We start from the raw sequence: 22,108 nt of genomic DNA on the forward strand, positions 1-22,108 counted from the left end.
CTAGGTATCTCCTTCGGCTATGATTTTATTTATTTTACAGTCATAGTAGATAAGACGGTGTAAGAAAATCCGAGGTTCTGGACCGCTTCGGATACCAATCAGGCAAATAAACACCGCGAGGCCGATAGGCGAGCGAAAACTGTAAACACTTTGAAGTGCCGTAAAGCAGTTCCTGGATGGCAGTTTTCGGCTAAAATCATACCCCACAACTGCCTTACCTTTCGTTTGTAACGACTTTATAGTTTCGGAATTGAGTCTTTGAAAGAATACTATTACAAAAAGATATAAATCGTTCCACCGGTCAAATGACCGGTCGCGGTAGGTAAGACAGACTACAAATTTTTCTCAGGAAATAAACAATAAAAAAAGAAGTGAATATTGAAAAATGTATTATACGCATATTTTAGGAAAAGTCGTGAAGTTTAAAGGCGATTCAATTACGTTGTATATAAGAAATTCTAATCGAAATTTTAAAAACGGTCATTTGACCGGTCCCGGTAGGAATAGTGTTAAACTTATTTCTCGTAGCTTCTAAACTGTTATTACAGCCTAGGTAATTATTCCAGTTTATAGTTTGCCAGTACATTCTAGCCTCTCGGGCCACTCGAGAACAAAAGGCGAGCCGCATAGGTACCCCGTCATTCGCAATAGGACGAAAGGCGGTCCCGAGGCGTCGTCTTATATCGGAATAAAACCGCATGCCGTGGAAAGAAAGCAGGGAAACTTGTCGAATAAGAATGATTACCGTTAAAAACTTCGAGCTATAATATCTCGAGAGTGAAAGCGCTTTTCCTCGGAAATATAGAAAGTACTTTTTCCCCGGAAATACAGAAAGTACTTTTTCCTGGCAAACAAGATACCGCGCGCAAATGTAGCCCATTTCGCGTTTTCGATTTACTTCGGCCGAACAAACTCGCAGCCGCGGCCCGTAATCCTAGTCCCGTCCTTTATTACGTGTGAATACCGAAAACCGGATTTTATCCGGCGGGTGCATCAAACTTTGATACAAATTCCATCCTCCGGCCATGAACAACCGCGGACTTTGTTTCAATAGATTCGCTGCAAAAACCAGCGAGCGGCAGCCAACTAGCTGGTATTCTTGCGCGTCCCGGTATTCTTTTCGCCGTGGCGTAGGTGTGCATGACCGTTCATACGGTCGAATACATTTTTAGAATCGATCCGGCTCTGTCTGGTTTCGAGCCGATGCGACGCGGCGCGGCGCGGCGTGCGCGCCACTGTATTTTTAAATGCGATCGAAAGAATGTCGTCGAATGAACAGTGACTCTCCCAGGGTCCTCGATGCCATAATTCACCTGCACTTTTGCCGGCTCGACGATACCAGCCGAGCCGAAAAACTTGCCGGGCGCACCTGCGCTTGGCACCGGGGCGACCATACATAGGAGCGAAGCGCGCGACGCGCCGATACGCGACCGGGGAATTATTGTCCTCGTGGCAAACGCAGGTGTGTCGACCCCATACCCCGTTCCGTTCACCGTTCCGCCAATACTGGCTGCGACCCAACCCGGCTATGATTAAGTTTGATCGATCCTGACCATTGAAAACCGAGGAGTCACGTGACACCGTCAACCCCTGAATCGCTAGGCGATCCGCCGAACCAACGTCTCTGCGCTTTTTTCACCCCTAACGTCACTGCAGGTTTCGCGAGCCACCCCTTTTCCGGCTCACCTTTCCCAAACTAAATTCACAGACCACACTCACTCTTCTACAAATTCCCCCTTTCGCCAGTTCAAATTATTCCACAAATTGTTCAACTACTGCGATGAGAGCGAAATTGAAAATTTTAGTGTTTGCGACTAAAAAAAATAATAAAAATGGAGAAAAAGCTATTATTCCTCTGAAGTGGGTAAGGAGATACAAAATAGCAGAGGTTGTCCTCACTTCGTTTATTAGTAATATCGGTAAGCGCGAATGTCAGTGCAGTGCTGGTGTTGTTGTCTCGGAAGCTTACAATCGGCTGGCGACTCTCGTTGCAATCTTAAGCACGACGGAGTTAGAGAAGGCAAAAAGATAGGGGAGAAAAAGAAAAGAGAATAGAAAAGGAAAACTTGAGAAGACAGTGACAGCGACAGGGACAGCGGAAAAGAGTCATAAACAGAGAAAGCTAAGAGGTAGGCCAAGGACCGAGACTAACGAAAACCAGAAATTCGTGAAGGGCCGGTTACCAAACGTGCGACTAGCAGACAGGAAATAGAGAATAATAGCGTGACAGAGTTGGAAAGGAAAGAGAAATTCTTAGAAGAAATATATGCATTGGCGTACGTGGTGATATTGCCACCACACCTCTACTGTTGGTTACGTATTATCAGAACATGGCTAAAAGTTCGGATAGACACATTTTTTTCATTTTTACAAACTGATGTAAAATAGTTCTAACCCTTTGCGGACGAGAGGCGACAGTAAGTGTATATGTTAGATTTTGTTATCTCCAACCGATAGGGTCGCACTATTGGTTCTTGGAAAGGTTCCTTAGCTGTTAGTGGTCTTTTATACGATGTATGAAATGACACATCATAACAGAGACATGATAATGAAAGATTCCTCTAAGAGTGTAGCTCTGACAATGGTTCCGACATCAGTTGAGACTTGGCGAGCGTGGCAAAAGCATCAGAAGAATTTGTTTAACGTGATTTTGTGTGAACGACCTCCAACCCTGACGAAGTTCGTCTAAACGGAAAACTTCATGTAATTCTTATTGGAACGAAGAAGGATTGCAAAGTTTGTTCTACCCGAAACAAACCAGGTGAAAGACATGAGACGACATATTATTGTGATACATGTCCAGATAAGCCAAGAATGCATTTTGGTCAATGCTTTATAAAGTATCACACAAAGCGAAACTACAGATCATAATTTTTGTAAAGATATAGTTTTAAAGATGTAAATATAGATAAACAATCAAAATATAACGTTTTTATGAGACAATTTATATGTAAGATCATTTTATTGTATCATGTGAGTCACTCAACACATTGGCAAAAATAGCCTCGTCCTGCTACCTCACCCCGCCGAAAAAGTCGTCGTCCGCAAAGGGTTAACCCTTTGCAGTCGAAGCTATTTTAACTCCAAAACAAAACGTTTCTTCCGACCTAGAATATTTCCCTTGTATACATTTTTTTCGTGTTATACATACGAAAATGGTGCAATTTACTCGTACAATACTGAAATGTTTAGTAATCTATTAAATACAAACAAATTTAACAATTTAAAAAATATTTCGAATAATGATACAGCAATTTTTAGTGGCGCCTTACAGTCGTCATTCGAGTGCTAAGGGTTAACCAGTAATGCGTGTTTGACGACTATATCCGTCATGGAGATGTGGCAGAATTTTGTGTCATGACGACTATATCCGTCATGGAGATGTGGCAGAATTTTGTGTTATGACGACTATATCCGTGACGCGTAAAATTTTGTTACAATTTGATGTTTAAATTGTAATTTTGGCGAAAACTAAATTATATTCGTAAATTTTAATATGTTTGAAATGTTTAGAGGTCAAGACGAAATGAAACAAGCAAATAAAAATTATAAATAATTTGAGTTGGATTCATAACTTCCTGAGAGCCAACTCGTAAACAGTGCAGTAACACTGGATCATTGATTATCCCGATTTTCATCTTGATGTATCAAAACCAAAACAAAAAAAAGTATATTAGATTCTCTATCTGCGGTGATTCCTGGAAAGAGCTCATGTGCGCGCTATCCCACTTCTTTTTTCACTGGTCTTCCGTGTAAACAGAGTTACCAAGCATTCCAAAGCATGTTTGCTTCGGAGCAGGCTTCGTGAATATCACACGACAGCATAAATTTTTAACTTCTATAAATATTCGATTTTTTCTCCAAGTTTTCCGTTTATTATGTATAAATACAAGTTCATATTAAACGACTGTGTGTACATTACTAACAAAATTGTTCATTTTCTAAAATAAAGTCGTCTCTTTGACCCAATGTTTCAACAGCGCCACTTACTCTGTGTTTGACGACTATATCCGTCATCGCATGATTATCGCGACACACACCGGAGATCGCCACGCTTAACTGGTTAATGCTCCGTGAATCCAGAAAGGTTCAACGATTGCGGAAAAGTGTGATCGCAATTGAGAGGTGCGGTGAAACGGCCGTTACATGCACAAGGATGCTACAAGCTGACTGACATCGTCGACGAACTTCGAACGTTTTCTCAGACTTTACAGTTTCCGGAAAGGTGGCGGCATTAACTCGAGAAATAAACACGAACTCCGTGTCTCGCCTCGCGACCTCATCTCGCGCGAATGAACGAACCGGCCGGGCCGTCGCGTTGCAGCCCCTAAAACTGTTAATGTCTGTCATTAGAAGAGCAAAAGGGGGAGCTTGTAGCCACTCAATGGGGCGCCAAGAGAGCACTAATTTATACCTTCAGTTGTCGAGCGAGATTCAAGACACCAGCCACGGCGATACTCGAATTACTCCACGCAAAAACTTTGTTACTCGAGACTCTTCCGGCCGCGAGGTATTCCGCCCTCGGCCGTTTCTTAGGCAAAATAGATTATCCCGACCCATCAGCGGGTCTTGCCCGTTGTCCTTCAGACATTGATTAAGGTTTAGGAGCTGTGTAGTCACCCTTAGGGCACTCGGCCGATTAACCTATACCCCGGCAGGAAAAGTGACTAGGGCAACAACCAAGGGTGGCCGAGTCGAATGAATTGCACCCTTTAACACCCGCCCTGGCGTTTTTCAGCGTCGGGAATCAATTTCAATCAATCCCTCTTTTTCAATATTCGTGACACCGTCCGCAACCCCCTACTCGGTTTAACTACTGCAATTATTTTATTAACACGTTCGCGGACGTGAATGCTATAGCATTCATTTTCATAGTGATGCGAAATGACATGAATGCTATTTTCATTCAAATTTTAAAACCAATTTTTATACAACCTTCAGTTTTTGTAATTAATATACATTTCAAAGTAATGACCAACTGTCATTACTAATGACAGTTAACTTATTATTATTGTGTATGTCCAATCAGACTTCGGATAGTACATCTAGTTTCAAGAAAAGTTGCATGTCTATTTTTGCAGCTCGCTGAAATTTTTACTGTCCGTGAACGTGTTAATGAAACAAAATCCACCAAATATGAATGTTCTGCTTTCAGTTTCGGAGAAAATAAAATTCTTTTACGACCAGAAAGAATCAATTTTTTATCTATCGAGAGAATCAACCGTTCGCATTTCTGAAATTTATAAGATTGTTAAAATATACCTTCCTCCAAAAAATTCGAAGACTAACCCAACTCGAGAACGAGTTGAATATCTGATAACGTTGAACTTACAATATCCGACGTTACGAGATAATGTTAAGTCTAAAAATGCAGAGTATCGTGTGACTCGGGCCATTACCATAATCAACGGCCCGTTTAGGACGTGATCGCGGTGTAAAAACGTATCACCGAAGAAGCGTGCACGGACAGAGTTATTTTTCACTTTCATTAATACTTTCGGAGTAATTCCCCGCGGAGCACTCGTTGTTTTTTTTTTTAGCAATAATCTCGTTTAACGTCAAGATACGAGTAATTAATTAAGAAAATGATGAAACGCGCACACTTGGAACAGTTTTTCTCGACAGAAATTCCCCCGTTCTCGTGCCTACTAAAAACTTCCTGCCGGATTACCACCGACTATCCCGAAACACGCAACACGTTCGCATTTAGCTCGGCCGAAATATGTCGGAGCAGTTTTGCAATAGCAGTGGCATTACAGAACCGAGAACGGAATTGTTTGACAACACGAAAAATATAACGTTACGTACGATAACATTTTTTCAGTTGCGCGCCCGCAAAATCGGAAGCTATGCTATTTTCCTATTTCCGGACGTGGGTTCCCTTTTTGTCCGGAAAACTCTAAATTTATGTATTTTTCAACCGAGTGTTTAACAGCTCTGAATTTCTGCAAAATGGGTCGCGGACCGGTCTGTCTGCTAACATTTGCCGAACAAAACTACCGACGTTCTTTTTCGATGCCGTTTAATTATAATTGACGAGGACAGCGGACGGACGATATCGAACCCGTGATTTATCACCTTTCTAAATGTGGAAACATGCGTTTTTAACACCGGTCACTCTAAATTCTCATTATGGACGCGCATAATTCACCGGGTTGTTCGTGAACAAATTCCTGTTTGGAAAATATGTATTTACGATTACAATATTTAGCGGAATTCAAGTTGTTCTTTTACGGTTCGTATTTCTGGCAAAAAGGCACATATTCATTTGTTTATACAAATAAATAATATAAATATTCATAGATCTAATTGTGCGAATAACAATATTTACCTCTTCTTGTTGTTTCTTGTTTTTATCGGCCAGGTATTTTTGTCGGACACATGTCGAGAAAAGACTGTACTGACAACAAGTACAGTGAGTTCTCGATATACAGTCGTTCACGAAAATATTCGGACACCACTATAGTTTTGACTATTATAGTTCGTACTTCAGAAATGTATGCAATAAGAACAAAAAGAGGTTTCACGTATGTTACTATGCAGTGTGTAGTTAACCAAAACATAAGAGATATTTATTTACGATAAGTGATTACATAAATAATAAAAGAAAAATGGACAGTACGCTCATTTTCATGTCACGAAAATATTCGGACACTACCAAAACTAAGTTTATAACACTATATATAAATCTTGTTTTTATAAATTAATATTTTTTTGGATATCCCATACGTTTTATGACATGCCGTACTCGCGTTGGCATATTACCAATTATTCTTTTCAAATAATCTTGCCCAATAAGTAGCCATTCTTCTTGCAGACGTCATTTTAGTTCGTCCTTATTGTTTATGGGAGTTGTTCGAATTCGGTGGTGGGTGGAGGACATTCTTGCAAGTGTATAATAAGACTTCTTGCACAATACGCGATTTGTGCTCTGGGTCGTTATCCTGATAAAATTTTATCCCACTTTGAAGTCCCATATTATCAGCACTTTTTTTCAATTGTTTTGCAAAATGTCCAGATACCTATTTTTATCGAGGATGTCGTCGATAAAACCTAATTCGCCTACTCTATGGGCCGAAATACAGCCCCACACCATCACAAACCTACCACCGTGTTTCAAATGTCTCGGATTTCATTTTTCTTTCGATTTCCGCCATAATTATTAAATTTGGACTCGTCCGCAAAAATTACTTCTTCCCATCACTGACTTTCCTTTGAAATATAGTTTTTTGCAAAATTCAGTCCCTTCATCCTGTTGTTCTCGTTAATATACGGCTTTTTTCGAGCTATTCTTCCATTATAGCCCTCTGATCGTAACACTCTTCTTATGTTTTCCGGATGCACTGATATTCCACGGTCATTATTTAATTCAGCTGCTAACTTTGGAGCACTTATCCGAGGATCACATTTGATTTTCCTAATTATGGAGCGTTTATCACGAGTATTCAGGATCGGTTTGCGTTTGCCTTGAGGGACAGATTCAATTATATCTTCGTTCTTGTAACGTCGCCCAATATCCCATACCGTGCTGTCACTAATATTTAATAAATTTGCAATTTTGCGTATCGATTTCCCCTTTTCCCGATGAAAAATTACTAATTGTCGCATATCAAACGACGTGTTCTTACTTTTCCGATCCATTTCGCACAAATTTTGTGCAAGACTGATAAATGTTCGATCTCTAACATACTCTGTACATAATATGAATGATATGTTTACAAACATTGTTTCAGTCAGTTCCTGGAACCTGGAAACTGGAGAAGTATAGCAAGCGTCCGAATATTTTCGTGACATGAAAATGAGCGTACTGTCCATTTTTCTTTTATTATTTATGTAATCACTTATCGTACATAAATATCTCTTATGTTTTGGTTAACTACACACTGCATAGTAACATACGTGAAACTTCTTTTTGTTTTTATTGCATAAATTTCTGAAGTACGGACTATAATAGTCAAAACTGTAGTGGTGTCCGAATATTTTCGTATGTCGAGGCGACATACCCGAGCCGTGTTATGTTTGCCGAGGTCTCTCGAGCTTCGTGTCCGCTCAGGGGGTACATCCGCCGGTAGTGGGGATAATTCCGCGACGTTTCTCATCCAGGCCTCAGCGACATATACAGAGAGATCACTGTAAATAGAAAATTTCAATATCAAAAAAATTGATAACTTATCTGAACACGGGTCTGACTGGATGTGATAGTAGAAGTAGCATATTCTTCCCACCCTTTGGCTGTTTGGTAATTCGCCCATTTATTCTTGTCACGAGCGCATAACATCTACAGTCCACTTATCAGCGGCCAGGAACGGCCACGAAGATTTATTTACGTGTACACAAAGAATTAGCCGATCGTGCTCGTTTGATAATTTCTCAGCCTGTCTAATTAACAGCAATCAACTCTCAGATACTGTTCCGCGAACGGTCGACGATTTCCCGTTGACGTCCGGCTTGGCGAAAGGGTTGAACAGCAGAATGGAGTTGCACTTGAAAGAAAAGCGACCTGGAGATAACCGCGACGAGGCTCGGCCTCGGCTCGGCTCGGCTCGGCTCGGCGCGGCTCGGCTCGGCGCGGCGCGGCCTCTTGAGCGGTTGAAATTAATACACGGCTCGGCGTGTAATTGCACACAACTGCGGCACTGTATCTTTCCCCATGATCAGCTGAGGGGAGATTACGGAATGGCTCGATATGCTAATGAGGCGATAACCTCGAAGTGCGGAATCGTTGCGGAGCACGGTGCTCTCTCCCCTCTATCGGGCATCGATACGTCGCAGAGCAAATAGCAATCCATTAATGTCCGAACAATGTGTACAATGTGCATAGATAATTCGCGGGCAGGGACACGCGAAAGCTGCGCGCATAGGAATCGGTAATGACATCAATCACTTGTTAGAACCAATCAGCCGTGCGTTTCGTTATCCCAAACCGATCCCGGTCTGTTTCCGGGGAATCGCGTTTAATACCGGCAAACCGGTGCGAATGTCGCGCGCATCGTCGCGCAGAGCCCTCGAGGGATCGCCTAATCGTGGCCGAAACCTTCAATATCAACTCTTCACAGTTGGTACCGTTCGGTCTCTGACGACTCGTAACAGTTTACAGGGAATTCTCGATATATGTCGCCGAGGCCTGGATGATAAATGTCGCGGAATTATCCCCACCACCGCAGGGTACACCCTGTTAGGGACCGAGAAGCTCGAGAGACCTCGGTCGCCTAGGAGTATAACGTAATATTGGTCGGACATGTCGGTGCGAGACCAGGAGACCACTACTAATAACAAAACTTCTTTGTTTTTCATTATATTTTTATAATTGACTTGCACAATGTGCCACGCCAAAAAGAATTAGCGAAGACAAAGCCGCAGCCCCCCGTTACTCTCAACTGTTTAATCTCTTGAAATGGTAGGCGATAATGTTAAAAGCTCGCGGAATTATAGATAAAACCATTAGGTAATACCTCGCTGCTAATTAAAAATACGTACTATAATTTTAATGAATGTTAGTCAACCCTCCGGCGGCGCCCGGTGCAACCCCTCTTTCATACTTTGCTGAAGGCACCTTTTCCTCGCTGTTCTTTTGTTTTCGCTTTAACTTGATCATCGTTTTACCTGTTCCTCGGAAGTATCAGATGTTCGCGGAAAATTGCCGTGTTTCTCTGTAGCAAACGTTTGCCAATTTTTTACCAAACTGCAGCGGAGAGATACTGTTAACAGCGAACACCGTGACAGTATAATAGCCACGGAAATGAATTCTTGTTTGTACTTAGCATTTCTGTTCTTATTATAAGTAACTTCGTTCTAACTTAACCACGAAATATAAATATGAAAATTCTAATTTTGAACAAACTCGCAAAATTATTGGAAAGTATAAACAACTGTCAAGGATATGGCCACTTTCTAAGAGATTTATATTTTCCACTGGCTTATCTCAATTTAAGAATTTGACAAAATCTGCCGGTAATTATTTCGTAATTTTTCGGCAACAATTGCTATTTTAATCGCGAACCAACTGTAACATCAATGTTTAAGTTAACAAAGGGTGTCTGCGTGTTATGACGAAAAACATTTTTTTGTTGTCATGCGAACAATGGATGCGATTCGGCTTTTTCGAGATAAAAAAAAATTCGTTGTTAGAACGCTTTTTGGGATTCCGTAGGCAAAGGGATTTGATATACAAATTATAGCGATGGTAACGTTTCAAAGGAGAGATACCGAGTTACATGAGCAAATCGTACGTGTTCTTCAGTTATTTAAATAGGATATTTTGTATTCAAAAAAGAAATTCTCGCGGCCGAACCTTATTTGCAATACACGTGCAAATTTGACAGCGCAAAGGATAAAGTTAACTGGATGAACGGTGGTGGCAGTCGCCGCGGCCGCAGTTTTCAAAAATGCTGTTTGAAAAAACATCGCGTTTGAAGTCACCAGGTGAGGTTCGGAACGGCACGATTCATTTCGTTGGAACGGTTGTGACTTCGTCAATATTTTAAATTTCCCCCTCGGTTTAAAATACTTTTGCGGTGCGTAGACCCATTCCGAAAGGTACGAAAAAAAAACATGAAAAACGCGCATATGAAACGTTAACAAGTATTTCCGGTCACGAGTTCTCCCCCACAATCAGGTTAACACACGCGGAACGTTTAATGTTTAACAGCAACTTTAAAGGAACATAACTTTTCCCAAGTAAAATTTTCCGAGTCCTCATTTGAAACGTTTTATTACACCATGTCAATTTCTCAGCCGTGCTTCCTCGCTGCAACTACTGTATCTGCGACAAAAACAACTTTCTCAAAGGGTAATTATTCACGGTAACTCGGGAACAAATCATTTCGTTATTTCGAAATTGCAAGAAGGCGAAATACAAAGGAGAAAGCCGCGTTTCCATGTCCTTCGGAAAACACACTCTGAACTTACGTTCAGCGCAACAAAGTTTAATTAACCCCTCGACGTACAAAGGCGTCTCGGACTTGTTGTGTATTTTAGTATTGATTTTAATATTGACCCGTTGACTTAATATTCTCGGAGACGTCACAAGCTTCCGGAAAACTTTCTCGACGGTTCCCATTTCTTTCAACGGCTGCAGAAAATGATCCGCAGTCTAGCCACCAGTTAATTAACAAACGGTATCTTTGCTGAAATCAGGTTTCATTTCATTTCCATGTCAGGGGGTTAATTCCTCCAATTCCAGAAGATATACGCGTCAATATTTACCGTTTTTTAATTGAATCTAGAAGAAGCAGTTGCCCAGCGGAGTGACACGCGGTGCGCACACACACCGATTCTTTGAGTGTCGGTCGCAGGGGGGTCGGAACACGATGATGTACTTAGGTTTTAATTATCCTTTACCCAGGCATTCTTTCAAACCGGCCTTTGTGCGACGCGGCGTGTTTGCGTGCCGCGCGGCGACCGCGTTGTGCAGGCGCGTCGTCGAAACTACGTTTTCCAGGAAATTACATCGAAACGCAGAGGTCTCCACGACGAAGAAACCCGTGGCTGCTTTTGCTTCCGTTCTTTCCGCGAGCGCCCGCCGCCCCCCGGGCCGTCATTTCCGTGGCCCGGTGCAATTTTCGGGGCGACGCGTCTCTCGCGCTCCCAGTTGGCCCGAAATTCGTTTGTTTTGCCCGGCGTTTGGCCCGCGTTTGCGCGGCCCGTCTTCTCCGGGCGCATCCATTCCCAAGGACCCGGGCCGCGCTCCCTTTATTGTCCCGCAGACCCGTCCCGTGTTCCCTACTTTCGTCAACTTTACGCTCCCCGAATTTATCCCGGCTGACCGCAGCCCGCTCGGGAACGTCTCCGCGCGCCTATCCAGTCGGATAATCGTGATCCGCGCGACCGCGATATTAAGTTTTCTTGCGGGTCGCGGCGGACGAAGCGCAGAAAATGGCAACAAGATGGCCACGGTAAATTCCGGAGCAGTAGCAGCGGGGTACGACCTCGGTTTTACGAACCGAGCTAGGACGTGCGGATTAAATATCAATGCGGTCGCCGGCTACGACCCTAGTCCCGGACTTGAATTGGTCGTTCGAGGTCGTTTAACCTAATGCGTATCATAATGGAGGCTCCTGTTCCCCGACCGACCCCTCCTCTGCCGTGTCAGCTTGCTTTCCCGTTTTCAGTGACCGTGTGCATCGGATACGATTGCACTTGTTGAAATTAGTGTACCGGGAGGCGGTACCCTTTTTTCGCGATTTCGCGAGACGGTATGGACTCCGCGCGCTCGATCGCGAACGCGATTGGATTTGCCTATTGTCATTGAAGCGCTCGTACACCGCCGTGTAAACGTAGGGGAGACCCGAGCGGAACCGGGTACTTAGGATTTGATGCTTCAGACCGTGATAGTCTGCGCCGCTTTAATCCAGTCCGTGGACGCGTTTTGTGTGCACGAAGCGTGGCGGTTCCACAGACGGCGATACTAAACGTCAGATCTATTATACCTTGTCGGCAGCGGTGCCCCGTTTTGTCCAACCCCGCTGTTCCCTACCCTGTTTCGTCTGACTGTGCATTTCGCCAGAAAACCGGTCCATTCTCCGGCCGTAATGCGGCGAGACCTTGTGTAGATGTTGCGGAATTGTCGTGGTTGGATAATCGCGAATTAAACAAGTGAGTATGATTAAAATTCTGTCACGAATATGTTGGTGAATATCTCATAGAAAATAATTAAGGTTCAGTAGTTTTGTCCGCGAGAGATCAAGGAATAGCGTTCCTACACGATATAAGCAACATTTCGGCCCCCAAGACTTAGCGTATATCGAGGAGAAAGGGAGACTATAAAGCCGGAATAATCCCCGGCCGACCTTGAACGCAGTAAGCCGAGCCTAATCGAGGTTACATTCACCATTCTAAAATCAAAACGTGGCGGGCACTGTTAGCGGTAATATAATAATCACTGAGAGAATCTACTGGCGACCCAAATAGCTCGGATCAAATTTGCTCAACGGGAACAAGAGATCTAAATTCGGATCCCTCTCCGGGCGTGTTCGCGTTGCTCCAGTTTTGCTGTCTTGGTTGCGCAAACAAGAGAAAGAAAATGGCTGGAAATTCAAATCAAAGTCTGCCCAGTCCACAAACGGCAAATGTTAATGTTATCTTGGGGGTGGGGGTGGGGGGGAAGTCGGCGGTGGCTTGCGTGGCTGAAAATTTGCATCGTCACTGCCGTGGAAAAGGCATCCGCTTTCGAATCGCATTCCAAACGATCCGCCGCGATTAAAAAGTCCTGGGGGGGGGGACGTAGTCCGCGGGGAAGGGAAGTTAGTATACCCGGCACTTGCTACCCGCCAGGATTCCAAGCGTCGACGTGGCCTACTGAATAATTCAATGAACGTGCGTTAATTCCCATATACATGGTGAACGGCCACGCCAAGAGACACGCGAACACCACGGGACCCGGCCGAAACTTTGAATTGTTAATCGGCTCGCGTTGCCCAGTTTTGAATCATCCTTGGGGCACCCCGGTCGCGCCGCGCCGCTTCCCATTAATTCTCTACACCGGCCGTCCTATTAATAATAAACGCATCGACACGCGTCCTATTTTCATGACGCCGCTCATCGAGCAAATTGCGTTCTTATCCCGAGGAAAATGTACGGGCCATGGAATACAAACGAACCCTGCCAGCGGAATACGTAAAAGGTGTCGGGGGAAAAAGGATTGACGACTTTGGCGCGCGTAATCATTATTATTTAACAGCTCCTCCGGTAAGACTTAACGATTCTGTAACTCCGGGCGAGCCTTGTCCAGAGAAAAGTTGATCGCAACCTTTTGCTAGCGTTAATTCGACTCAAGATCCGCGGCGGTAGGTTGGAAAAACATAAATCTGATTCGAATCGTGAACGCTTTAACACTAGAACTACCGACAGTTGAGACATAACTATCTCTACCAAAAACAGGCAAAATGACTGGTCTTTAAAAAATACGTAATAGTAGAATATTTCTATATTTATTGATTTATTATTATCTTACAAAAGGAACTGCACGTTCCGAGATCATAAAACCTATATAATAACAACTATAATAATAACAATAAGTACAATAATGAAGAATATTTAGTACCAAAATCTTTGGTAACAAGAATATTAAAATAAATTTCCATTGGTGAAGATAAGAAGTATAATATAATAATATAATAATAATAATAAACGTAATAGAATAAATAAAATACAAATATAACTTAAATTATTAGGTACAAAAGTTATCATTCGTTACAGTTCTTACAAACGTAAAGTTTCTTCTGCGTGCATTTTCCGCATACATATTGTTTACAAAGATTGCAAATGGTGGTAGTCTTATTATTATTACAGTACCCTATCCGACACCATTTGCGTGAATAAGGCGAGTTCTTTGACGTACTTTGGATCTCAGATGCTGTTTGTTCTATCCGTGATTTTTCATAGTCAGCGGCAAGTTCATCTGCTAATTGAAACATAAAATCTTTTCTGGATATCTGCTCACCTGCGGTTTCCTTGTATAAAATCCAGGCCTTTATGCCAGCTAAATCTGAAATATTAAAAAATACTTGAAGTGGCCATCTTCTTGATCCCGACTTCATGCTATATTTTTTTGCCATTTGGTCTGCGATATGTACCCAAATTTTGTTTTATTATAAAATTCGACCGTTTCAGGTAGGCCCTTTTCGCTTTTTCCAATTTTGACGGTTTTATGTTTTGAGCTCAGGATAAAAACTTTCTTCCTCGGCTCACTTTTATAAATTGTGAGTGTAATCGCATTTGATCGATACAGCAGCGACGAAAAGCGAGCCATTGTATCCTTCTTCGTTTTACAAATTTTTGTGAGTTCTCTTTTGTTTCCGCGTATTGTGCCAACCAGTTTGGTTCTTTTGGCTAATAATTTACATGCCAGCGACAAGCTTGTAAAAAAATTGTCGGTTGTTATGGTCCTTCCCTTCATACTATACGGTTCAATAAGTTCACACCAGTCAAATTGACTGGTACTGGTATAAGTAGCCATGATAAAAAATTATTTTATTTTAAATGAATAAAACAAAATTAAAGTTTATTATATTATTCCTTTAGCTATCCCTGCAAAAGTCATTACATCATTGCGGAGAAAAAATATAACATGAAGTAGGAATTTTAAAATAAAGTGGTCAAAACCAGTCATTTTGACTGGTGTGGTAGTTCTAGTGTTAAATGCAATCACGGATTAAAGTATCGGCGCAGCTATTAAACTACTCGGTTAAGCAATAGTCTCGATGATCCGCTTAGAAAGTTTTCTACAATAAGAAACGACGTCGTGAATAACAGTTTCTCTTCGCTGATCAATAAAAAGAATCAGGTGGTTACTTCCTGCCTATGAACTGAAGACAAAAGAATTACATAAAAATGTCAACACGACTCTGATATTAATGTTAGAAAAGAATTCGAAGTATTTCCTAGTGAAAAAGTGTGTTACACAAACAGTGACCGATATAGCCGGATAATTTGCAAACAAGCTATATAACACACAAACTACGCGTCGCTTGAGTATGCGCTATACGTATAAAAAAGTTGCACGGGCTCTAGGGACATGCTAAATGGTGTACACACTTTTCATAGTCGCTGGCTTTTCATAAATATAAAAGTTACCCTCAATTTCTTCAATAGAATTTTTAACGTCCAAGTTCGAGACGTCCTTCAATTTTTAACTAATGCGAGTCAAACTTTTCGTTTAACGGATGGTCACAGCCTGGAGAATTAACAGAAACCTTTCTTAAATAAATCGTTGGAGTCCGAAGAAGCCATTTTTAATTAGACGAGATGAACCTCATAGATGAGGAACCTTTTGTATGGTCTCACCCTAAAAAATTGTCAAGTGGCACAAACTCTCAATTTTGACACAAAATTGCACACGTTCCTTCTAAATTCTATTTTTCTACTGGCTAGTTCAAATTATCAACTCGAACAAGAGGGTTAAACACGATCTCAAAGCAATGTAAAAGAAATAGATGCACAAAAAGGCTATAGCCGGTTTTGGGGGCCAAATCGGCCCTGGAAGGGATTTTATTCCAATTTGCGCCATTTGATATCCTACCAAAAAAGATACCTTTCAGCCAAGTTTTAGCCCTATAGCTCATCTGTAAGGGTAGTAATAGAGGATAAAAGAAAATCCAGTTTTTGGCCCATCTTCCCCATTTAATGACAATTTAAAATTCTGAAAAAAATCTGACACATTTCGGACACCAAACCACATACTTTGAGTCGTTTTCAGATTTTTCCGTTGTAAACTCTGGCTGTAAAAATCGAAAAACACGAAAAAAATCGAAAAAATGCAGATTTCATATGGAAATCTAAGAGTGGCCCAATCAGAATTAATTTAGCAATAAGATATTGTCCTAAGTATTATGCTCAATTTTTTTCAAATTGGTGCGTCATAGTAGGAAAAAATAAAATCCACTTTTTTTCGGCGTTTTTTCCGTGAAAAACTAAGTTATAATTATCGTAAAAATATATTATGCAATATTAAACATCTCTAAGTTCAGGGAAACATCGTCCAGACTTTAAAAATTGCGTAATACAAGAAACAACAATTATACTACGCAGGATATATCCCAATATTTCGAAGGTATTTTCAACGGCGCCGGTTGGTGCAGTAGCTATGGTCACCAACTGCGGAACCGCTGAAGACTTTTTGGTCCAGGTTCTGATCTCGCCCCGGTCCAATTTTTTTTTTCTTTAATCACATGTTTTTTCGATTTCTAACCGTATGATTGTTGTTGCGCTGTTGTAAAAACATTTTTTAACTATGTTTAAACTATTTTTTAATAATTTTCCGGAAAAATATTTTTGGAGTACTTTCGGCCTTTAGTCATCTACGGGCTGTACTACTTATCTACTTAACATTTTTTTTACATGGCGCAAATTGGAATAAAATCCCTTCCAGGGCCGATTTGGCCCCCAAAACCGGATATAGCCTTCGAACAAATCTAAAATGACTGAAAGATAATCGTTAAGCTGATATGTTGTATCGTACGTGTTCGGGGTCGGTCGGAAACGTGTGAAATTGACACGATGGAGGAACAGGAAATAAATAAAACATCGCATTCTTCATATCGCAGTTCGAGGAGCCGTTAACTTTCCCGTGGAACCGAGTTAAACTCCGTCGACTCGAAACTTTTCGTTTGGTCCCTGTCTGAAAAATCAAGACGTACCCCGGAAGGAATCGCCGCGCCGGCTGGCAAAGTTCGAAAAAAAAGAAGGAAAGGAACAAAAAAAAAATAAGAGAGAAAGGGAGAGAAAAGAGTATCGGGAATTATCGGGTTACCGAAGTTCCTTCAACAGTTCAATCCAATTTCTCGAGCCCGAGGATTACTTAATGGAATAGCTTCGTTACAAAACTGCGCGATGTCTACAAGCAGATAGAGCGAGCTGGTAATCGGCCGTTGAAGACCGAAGAATTTCCCTCATTAAATCGTATCACCGCGATCGCGTCGCCGAGCACGTTGCTCACGCGATCGGTCCCGTATTCACGGTAACTCAATCGCTGTAATTAACGGCCGTGTAATTATTAGCGTCCACCGAGCCGATAAAAAATGCACCGGATATATCCAGCCGGTGATTCGCGATATCGGGCTGGAACGGGATCGTCCCGCCGCGCGAGGGCATTCCGGTCCAGTTTTATCCCCTTAAATACTTAACGAATTAAACGATACCGCTTCCGGCTGATCGATCATCCGGTTGCTCCTGTAAATTGTATTACCATTCGACGCGGTGTTTTACCCTCCTCTCACCCCCCCCCCCTCTAATACGACTTGACCGAATGCGGCACACGTACACGGGCCACGGTTGATAAACGATTGAACCATCATCCGGGGAGATGATGTATCTCGAGGCCCCCGTATATTCATACATCGCGGCGACCGTCGATAAAATCCATTTTCGCCCGATCCAGTTTCTGTCTAGTCTCCCCCACCAGTCTCGCCACCGAAAAATTCATTGTTCTTCATGCTCCGCCGCGAACCGCGCGTCACGTCTAATCAAAATAATTAACTCGGACGTCGTCTCGGTTCGTTCGCGATTCCAGGAATTTTAGATGTTTTTCCATCGTCAAATTACATTTCGACTGATACAGAACAGCTTTCTGTTGCCGCTTATTCACTTTGGTTTCAACAATTTCGGAACAGTTTTACGATAACGGTCTTGAAAACCGCAAATACTGTGAATACTCGATATATGTCAACAATACGGGTCTCGCCAGCGACCTGTATCGTCCAGGAGACATACCCCATGTTCTAATCTTCTGATTTCATTTCGATTTGCATTGTAAGTTGCACAACTAATAGAAACGAAGAAGAAACTGACAAGGGACAATAAGGCAATGCACGAACGAGGTTGGAACGAAACAATTGCAGCTACGAGCATAAAGAGTCGATTTAGTCCCTAGAGAATATGATGCAACCATTTTTTATACGTTATCTTGCATCCAGCGTGCAGTGCAACGCTCGAGATTGACAGTGCCGATAACAGCAGTCAAGATTCTGCGATTATATTATCATTAGCCGACGTCTTATTTTCAGACTGTTTTTCCTCGTTTACTCGTCGCTAGATTGCGAATTGTTTAACACTCGCTTGTGAGAAACCATTTGTGAAAGTTTAATGAGAATGAAACGTTCAATTTACTTTCAATTCATATCTTCACCCTTTATCTACTCGACACTCTCGAAACTTTTGCAAATAGTATAGTTAAGTCGTATAATGTTGAATTTTTTGTTAGGTGGTGCTCGCAGGTTGTTTTGAAAAATTATCTGAAATATTCTTTTTCTGCCCTTAATAGATGATCTAGAATTTTGAGAAAAGTATTCGGATTAAAGTTTATCTTTAGTATTTGCTGGATCGATTTATACAAATATCTTGCGTATCAATCGAGGGTAGCATTCGTAAAGTTAGGGGATGTCAATCTCTTGTCTGTCTTAAAAGAGGACATCTAAACGAGGACCTCTAAGAATGGAACCGGGAACCATTCCCCATGACTATTCCACTGAATGTCTTTATTATTCATATTCCATTTCTACGAATCGATTCATCAAAACTTATATTTAAATAAGAGTGCACGATTGACGTCATCCGTACCGTTCACTGACATTTCATTTCCATTCTGTTTATTCTCGTTCATTCATTAATACACTGCACGCATGTATAACCTGTATTGTTTAAATCTAGATATGACAAACAATTTAAGAGTTCGACGATATTTCAATTGCACTACAAACATGGCGATATTCAATTCTGTGGACTAGTAGTCCACAAAATTTTATATTTATATGATAAGAGTCACAATACGTTTATTTCTATGCTGCGAACCTTATTTGCACAATCACTGAAAATCACGCTTCAACAAAATCAGGTTGACATTATCCCGAATAGGGTGTTCAATTTACCCATTCTTGTTATTATTATTCATACATATGTTGCAATACAATTTCTGATTTACTTTCACGCGTCCCTCACTTTTCCAACTTTATTTGCTTTTCGGAGTCCAATTGACACAATAGGGGAAAATTAACATGATGGAAATTTAAATAAATTATAACTGCCCTCTTTGAAAATAGGAAACAAAGATACAGTAGCGTCAGTTTAAAATGAGTTCGTTCACGGTGTTCGCAATTAATAAGACGATGTGTAAGAGGCTTTTATTTATTCAAGCCATCGCTAATTACCAGAAAGATATAGACGACCATTTTACAGTATACCGGACAATTTTACAATAAACTCTCGGCACACTCAAGAGCAATGACTAAGTAACCTCATCCGCAATACGTCGACATCCGGTCCCGCGCCGTCGTCTTATATCGAAAGAAAGCTGTATCCTCAAATTCTGATGAGTATGGATACAGTAATGATTAAAATTGCATAGCACCTGATAATTTGATCTGATAAAATAAATTTTGAAGTGTTCTATAGAGTCAAAAGTACAAAACTCGTTTCTCAAGGGTTAAGAGATACTCGCCCTCGGAATAAGGTGCAGTGGGGTAAATCCGTACACGGGGCAAATCCGCACTAGGCCCTTATTTATTCGAATATACGTTGCATTGTACCAATTGTAAGGTAGAAATCTTCCTTCGGTTAGTATTCAATGATCAACATAGATAGCTGCCATGTATTCTGCGATTCCCGCGTTTAACTCGTTCGACAAAGTGCATGGTGTTTCCAGGTGCAGAGCAAAGATTGAGTCAAGCATTATAAAACGATAATTTGAGCAATAGTTTACAAATCTATGTGTTTATCTTCGATAGGCACAACGTATAGTAAGGTAAGTTTCCTTTATAGTAATAAAATATATCAGTTCTTTTATATTTTTTGATAAAATAATAGTCTAACCTCACTCGGGAAATATTTGAGCACGAGGCAAATTCGGACTATCCATCGGGGCAAAACCGCACTATAGTACGAATTTACCCAATGTTACATTTTAATTCTTACTTACTCAACTGTTTCATTAAATTCCCTTCTTGGTGGGCATTTAATTTTGAATTTTTTAGACTGATAATACTTTTGCAACCCCACGATGGCCCGAAATTGTGTAAAGAAAACAACACCGCACTGTACAAAGGAAATGTTGGCTGAAGCATTGGCAGAAATTAAAGCTGGCCGAATGACTGTTTATAGAGCTAGTAAGCACTATAAAATACCAGAAAATACAATTAGTGACCGAATCCGAAAGTGGACAAAAAAGTGAATCCCGAGGAAGAAACACCGTACTTTCACGTGAAAATGAAAAACGTCTTTCCGATGGACTGTTAACCTTGGATAATATAATAATAAAAATTTGAATTTTTATTTTTATGTTATTTTATTGCTAATAATAATTCCGCTTTTGTCCCATAATATAAGGAAACAAGATTCAATAATTTTTAGACAGGTAGGTGCAGTTTTGCCCCAGTTCCGGGGAAGTCCGCCCTAGCAGCACTGTTTTTAATTTATTAAGAAAATCGTAACTTTCAGAAGATATTTCTAATCCAAATTAATGCAACTTAAAGAATAAACCATGCGCTAAATAAAAACACTAAGATTATTAGGTTTTAGTGGAATAGATAGAAAATACATCAGTTTAAAATAAACTTTACAATTTCTGAGTCGGTTTTACCCCACTCCACCTTACAAGAAATGCAACGAGCAACTAAAACTCAGTTCCCCTAACGGAATAAACAAATATCGTAATGTCCCATCGCTCATCGCAATACCTCGTCTCCTCGTCTGCGACGAAACTGAAACAGGGGGATAACGGTTACAAAGAGGTCGGCAAAGCGTGATCCACTGATTAAACCGTGATCTGTGATTATAGCGTCGGAGGGTGTATACAGGTTCCGGTCAAAATTTTCGTGGAGGATCGTTTCCGTTCTAGCGGGTTCGGTGGCGCGTTGGCGTCGGTCGTACAGCGTCGCGTCCATCGTCACGGTGCGTTGCCCGCGAAAGGGGCGTCGTTGCGAGCGGGGTACGTCGATTGCATTTTAATCTGGAGGGAAAATCGCGGTGTTATGGCTGAGAGCCCCAGGGGGTGGGGGAATGTGTAACTAGTTTGCAGTACACATTTGTTAAATCCAATCAGCTCCCGCGGTGCCAAGTGAACCGCGGATTCGTTTCGTCGAAGCGAGGCTCCCCTCCCCGTCGCGGTCTCTCACCCCCGCGTTTTGCACCCCCTCGCCCTTATCTGCGTCTTCATCCCCCTCTCGCTCGTGATCTCCTCCGCCTCCGCGGGCTCGATTCTTTTTGTTCCGTGTTCCACGAAATCGTACAGGAAGCGGCCGGCGGTAACGAACGAAATATTGGATTAAGCAGATAAAGGTAGCACGAACTGCAATAAGTCCTCCGGAGCGTGTGCACGCGAGGGACGTCGCGCAGGGCGAGACGGGCGAGGGCGAGGGGGAGGGGGCAACAATGAAACGCGATACGGGGCCGAGATAAGAATGAAATTGCGTTATGGCCGGTCGAGCCGAGGTTTTCGATTCGATGCGTTTTATCACTTCCCCGCCGGACGCCCTGTTACAATTTGTTCCGACTCCGATCCACCATCGAGCTTCCGCGGCCGCGAGAGGGTGGATCGCTAACGCAAACAAAGGGTTTTTTTCTTCGTACCCCACATACACACGGCCTTCTTTCTTTCTTCGTTCCTTTTTTGTAGTCGTCG

At 41.9% G+C, this 22,108-nt stretch overlaps 1 protein-coding gene and 1 long non-coding RNA gene across 2 annotated transcripts in view; one reads left to right on the top strand and one right to left on the bottom strand.

Annotated features, from left to right (window-relative positions):
- Positions 1-5,010, bottom strand: part of LOC143362119 (uncharacterized) — a 144,188-nt gene extending 139,178 nt beyond the window's left edge. Inside the window, exon 1 of the long non-coding RNA XR_013083590.1 lies at positions 4,936-5,010. This is a non-coding gene — a long non-coding RNA (uncharacterized LOC143362119). The remainder of the gene's footprint in view (positions 1-4,935) is intronic.
- Positions 1-22,108, top strand: part of Dpr12 (defective proboscis extension response 12) — a 160,007-nt gene that overhangs the window by 67,411 nt on the left and 70,488 nt on the right. The gene's annotated exons all lie outside the window — the stretch shown is intronic.

Source organism: Halictus rubicundus, chromosome 16 (genome assembly GCF_050948215.1).
Source record: "Halictus rubicundus isolate RS-2024b chromosome 16, iyHalRubi1_principal, whole genome shotgun sequence".
NCBI classification, from domain to species: domain Eukaryota; kingdom Metazoa; phylum Arthropoda; class Insecta; order Hymenoptera; family Halictidae; genus Halictus; species Halictus rubicundus.